Here is a 6,294-nt window from a genome sequence, read left to right as displayed (position 1 = left end):
TAAATGCATCTGGAAATTTTTAGTTGCATTTACAATATTATAGAAAAACATGTTCACGAGCAGAATTTTCATTCAGATTTTATAAAAAATAATAAGTCATTTTTTATTATGGAGGTCTTTGCCAATAGTCCTACTGTAACTGTAAATTAAAAAAATATATTATTAATAATATCAGAACTTTCAAAATTGCATTTACAATAAAATTAAATAACCGAAAAAAAAAGGAATATACAGGGTGATTCAGGTTTAATCTGAATAACTTCAGGAATCGATAGAACAGGTTAAAATAATGCTCATTCATGATATAAACTTATTTCTTAAATCGCACCGTTTCGAGACAGCGGGCGTTAAAGTAGGATTTTTTTTCCAGTTTTTCCCTCATAACTTTTGAACTTAGTAATACTTTTAACGATGATTTCCAGAAACGTCAGCTTATACAAATCAATGTGAGTTTTGTTTTTCATGGATTGCTATAACATTAAATGAAATTTACGTGGCTGGAGCGCTACTTCGGGTGCTCACTGTCACGAATTTCATTGAATATCTCAGTATATACCTAATAATTAACAAAATTGTTCCTACTTGGTTTAAGAATATTAAAAGATATAAAAACTAATTTTCATAAGGATGCCAACCAACTTTCTATTTACATATAAAACAACGCCGCCAGCTTTACGTTTGCCTCCACTTTTAATAAAATATTGTAACGATCACCCTTCTTTTGGGGTTCGTTGAGCGGTGTTACATTCAAATCCTCTTTTCGTTAGAGGAGGTAGCTGCCACCACCCCAGCTGGTGTTCTGCCGGGGAAATTTCCGCTCTTCGGAGGGTAGGCATCGTAGCCCTAAAAGGTTTGGGATTAAGCTCTAACAAAAACACCGCTGAGCACAATTATTGAAAATTTAATATATACACGTGGGAATACTTGCTTTACAGACAAAAATAACAAATAAAATAAACAATAATCCTAGAAAGTATACTTAATTTCGCTCCTTCGGTTCGGGGAAGTAGGTTGCAACCTCTGGTGCCCTACCATTTTTACCTCTCTTCAGGCCTAATTTAATATAAGTACACTTATCGTTCAACTTTCTACTAATGGAAACCAATTTACCTTATTTCAATGCAACACAAATTTAATTTAATACACTAAACCCTTAGTTTACGGAGTTAGGAGTATATGACTTCAAACTATCGCGCTCCCGCGTACTATCCCGGTACTCCTGCTCTTTCGACAACCACCTGACTTCCCTCTGCGCTCTCGCGTATATTTCACTCTAGAGCATTTCGCTGATTCAGCATTTTTACTCTCTAAGTATACCAGGTGTTACAATATTTTAAAAACATAGTGAATGTTTTTATAAAACAGGTTTATTCGTTCGTCTTTTAAATTTGCAAAGTTACTTATAATGTCTTCATAAAATTGNATAATCCTAGAAAGTATACTTAATTTCGCTCCTTCGGTCCGGGGAAGTAGGTTGCAACCTCTGGTGCCCTACCATTTTTACCTCTCTTCAGGCCTAATTTAATATAAGTACACTTATCGTTCAACTTTCTACTAATGGAAACCAATTTACCTTATTTCAATGCAACACAAATTTAATTTAATACACTAAACCCTTAGTTTACGGAGTTAGGAGTATATGACTTCAAACTATCGCGCTCCCGCGTACTATCCCGGTACTCCTGCTCTTTCGACAACCACCTGACTTCCCTCTGCGCTCTCGCGTATATTTCACTCTAGAGCATTTCGCTGATTCAGCATTTTTACTCTCTAAGTATACCAGGTGTTACAATATTTTAAAAACATAGTGAATGTTTTTATAAAACAGGTTTATTCGTTCGTCTTTTAAATTTGCAAAGTTACTTATAATGTCTTCATAAAATTGGGGATCAGCACTAATATTTTGCAGTAGTTCCTTTTCTATAGCCACTTGTAGGAATTGTTAAAACTAGGCAAAACAATTTGTATGTTTCCGAAAATACCATTTTAAATTCCTTGTATAATATGTCTATAGTTTTTTGAAATTGTTCGTCTCTACAAAATATTCAGGCCGAGTATGTATCCCATTTTATCATAATAACAGTTATGTTATTTCAGGGTTGTTAACGTTACCTGTTAAGATATAACGTGCACGTTATTGAGGAATTAAGACCATTTTTAGTAAATACTCGTATTGCAATTTTGTTGTTTTTTGAAGACGCTTTTGCGTCGACATTTTTAATAATAATTATGCAAAATTATTATAAATAAGAGTCAGTATTAGACAAAAACACATATAACTGACAGATGTCATTTAGGTTATGAAATATGAAACAAATGCAAACTCGTAAATACGACATAAAATAGTTTGTAACACGTTATCTTAAATTATAAGAGTTTCTTAAAGGCAAGGAATTTGGTGTTGCTATAGTTTAACGTAGGTGTTATTTGTCTAATGAAAATGAACGGCTTGTAAAATTTCCATTTACTTGCCGGTTTTATAAACGCAAGTTAAAGGTTCGGGAGCAGAATTCTTGTTTTTAAAAACAACTACTCGAATTATTTAACAAATATTTATTTGTTGAATGGAAGAATTACACTTTACACTGAGAACGATGTGAGTATCTAAATGATGTTTAACTATACAAGTTAAGGACAAACTTAGAACTAACTTACAATTTTTAACGGAGGCCCTTTTATAATCTAGGGTGGTTTGTAAACAATTTGTCTTATCTTAAAAGTATACTTAGCTTTAAACAAGAGAAAGCGTCGCAGACCCATTATGGTATAGACAAATAGCCAAATAGACAGGTAATGGGGTATGCACATAACTCGCACATCGAAGGTAAGTTATAAAATTTAAGTAATTAGGTAGTAATATATACTATAACGTACGTATATACAAGGTGTTTTCACTTTAAATTTGGAAAATGCAGGAATGTATTCCCTATCAAAAATTAAGTGTAGTTTGCTCTACAAAAATTATTTATGAAAGCCTTTGTTTTGGAGATACAGGGCGTTGAAGCTTAAAAAAAAATAAACACTTTTTGACATATGTATCTCCAAAACAAAGGCTTTCATAAAAAAATTTTATAGAGCAGACTACACCTAATTTTTGATAGGGAATACATTCCTGCATTTTCCAAATTTAAAGTGAAAACACCCTGTATAAGTATTTGCCCTAAAATTATTGTTAGGTTAAATCAAACGAAGAATCTAACAAGGAAACTACCCTTACCCGAACTCTCCAATTTCCCATATTTTTATATATGTTGTAGACTCGATTGTAGAACATAAAAAATTAAATGACATATTTTTTTTATCGGCGGAAAAACATATTTAGGGGGTGAAATACATCCTCAAAGTTCACCCCCCAAAACAGTTTTTTCTAAATAACTGGGGTTCTAATCAATATTTTGGAATGAAAAAAAAAGGTAAATTGCTTATAAAAAAACAAATGTTTCACATTAGATTCCGTGTTTGGAGGCTGCTACCCTTATTTTTTATTTCAGAAAAACTATATTTTTCAAACATTTTTTATATATAAAAATTCATATTAAAAAAATTAAAAAATATGATTTATGTAAACAAATTGACAAAATAAAGTTCTCTTTTTAGGGGGTGAACAACCCTCTAGTGTGCTAAAAATGTCTGTACGATTAGAATTAACATTGCAAAATAAAAAGTTTTTACTTTTTCTCTAATCATACGAATAATTTGTTCTATTAGCCGCAAACAGATTTAAACGGATGCAAACTACCCCTCATGTTCACCCCCAAAATATTTCTGTGACATCTCAATATTTTGAAATGAAATAAAATGGAAATTACTTCTTTTAAAAAAATAAAATGTTTCACAAGTGATTTCGTGTTTGGGGGTTGCAACCCTTATTTTTTATTTCAGGAAAACTAAGTATATTTTCAAACATTTTTTATATATAAAAAATTCATATTGATTCAAAATATTAAAAATATGATTTATGTAAACAAATTGACAAAAATAATTTCTCATTTTAGGGGGCGAACAACCCCCTAGTAATCCCCTAGTGTGCGAAAAATGTCTTAACTTTTTCTCTAATCATACGAATAATTTTTTCTCTTGGTCTAAAACGGATTTAAACAGATGCAAACTACCCCTGATGTTCACCCCCAAAAACAGTATATCCGTGATATCTCGGATTCTAATAAATATTTTGGAATGAAACAAAATGGAAATTACTGAACCCGTTTATTGGGGGATGAACAGCAGGGGTAGTTGATGAACAGCAGGGGTAGTTTGCATCAGTTTAAATCCGTTTTAGACCAATAGAAAAAATTATTCGTATGATTAGAGAAAAAGTAAAAACTTTTTATTTTAAAATGTTAATTCTAGTCAGCACAGAAATTTTTCGCACACTAGGGGGTTGTTCACCCCTTAAAAAGAGAACTTAATTTTGTCAATTTATTTACATAAATCATATTTTTAATTTTTTTTAACAAATATGAATTTTTTATATACCTATAAAAATTGTTTGAAAAATATAGTCTGAAATAAAAAATAAGGGTAGCAACCCCCAAACACGAAAACACTAATGAAACAACTGGTTTTTTATAAGAAGTAATTTTGCATTTTGATTCGTTCCAAAATATTGATGAGAACCCCAGATATTTAGAAAAATCTGTTTTGAGCAGGGGCGAACTTTGAAGATGTATTTCACCCCTAAACATGTTTTTCCGCCGATAAAAAAAAAAACGTCTTTTAATTTTTTTTTGTTTTGTGTGGTTTTTCCCCAAATTCATGCTCAATAAATTAACTTTAGTAGCAAACTGTTGTCATAAAGCATTAATAAGTTTTAATTGTGATGGTTTCGTTCTGCCGGTAGTCGTAGTCTGTTGTTATGAAACATGAAACAAATACCTACAACGTAGAGCGCAAACTCGTAAATAACGGGTACGTACAACATAAAATAGCGGCCGTGTTCTGTTTCATTTCATTACAATTAAATAACATGTCTGTTTGACGGATACTTATAAGATATATGTTATTACGGCATGTTATTTACAAACGTTATTTCTAACATAACATTTTAACGTAAATGGGATACATACTCGGCCTGATTATTTGTTTTTCAACCTAAGTATCTGTTTCAAAAACATTTGGATAATAAACATTTAAACGATTTTCTGGGAAATTTGTTTGCATATTCGGGAAATTTTGAGTAGGTACTTAATTAAACGGAAATATATTTCGAGAATATTTCTAATTTGTCACAACTTTTGCCCCGTTTACTTGGTAGTTCATTAATATTTTCCGCATAATTAAAAATATTCTTAATTCCGAAATTCTTTGACTTATGGTGATTTCAATTTATTTAGAGCAGTAGTTTACATTACGTCTTGAAAAAAGTGTTTCAAGAGATAAAACAATATCGCAAATGGATTCACTATTAGCTACCCATGTATGTATTTGATAATATATTAAGTATGTTAGTCTATGGGCCCACGTACAAAAAAAAAATGGTTACGTTTGACGGGTTTCCCAAGATTTGACTACGAGGAAAATTCAACAGTGGTAAGTTTTCCCGTGATTTCCAGGAAAACATGTCAATCTGGCATAAACACGGAATGTTATGACCATCACTTTTTTTAGGTTTAAATGAGATATATTTTTTTTAAACCCCTCAAAAAATTTGTCCGACAATAATTTTGACATTTTGAGTTTGCCCCCCACCCTAAATATGTCGATTTGGTGACATTATGGTTGCTAACAACCAGCAAGCTGACTTTTCTAGGAGGGATTGGTAATAAGATTTGAAATGAAAGTATCTTATTGCCCGACAAAATTCTTGAGAAGTTTTTGCAATCCGACGCCCCGAAGATGTCGACTTTATAACGACAGCATGGTTGGTGATAACCAGCAATCTGGTTTTGATTTTTTTCTGTAATAATTGAAATGTATAACACAATAATATACTTGTCTGCCAAAAAGATTGGNTGGTATTTTGAGTTTGCCCCCCACCCTAAATATGTCGATTTGGTGACATTATGGTTGATGTGACAATCAGCATTAGCTGACTTTTCTAGGAGGGATTGATAATAAGATTTGAAATGAAAGTATCTTATTGCCCGACAAAATTCTTGAGAAGTTTTTGCAGGTCGATGCCCCGAAGATGTCGATTTAACGACAACATGGTTGGTGATAACCAGCAATCTGGTTTTGATTTTTTTCTCTCATAATTGAAGTGTATAACACAATAATATACTTGTCTGCCAAAAAGATTGGAAAATTTGCCTTAAAAATGAGAAGCAACTATTTTTGTGGTACCTAATGTTCATT

The sequence above is a fragment of the Anoplophora glabripennis genome, unplaced genomic scaffold (genome assembly GCF_000390285.2).
Source record: "Anoplophora glabripennis isolate ALB-LARVAE unplaced genomic scaffold, Agla_2.0 scaffold259, whole genome shotgun sequence".
Taxonomy (NCBI): domain Eukaryota; kingdom Metazoa; phylum Arthropoda; class Insecta; order Coleoptera; family Cerambycidae; genus Anoplophora; species Anoplophora glabripennis.
The sequence above is the reverse complement of the archived record's forward strand: the minus strand, read 5'-3'. Positions refer to the sequence as shown.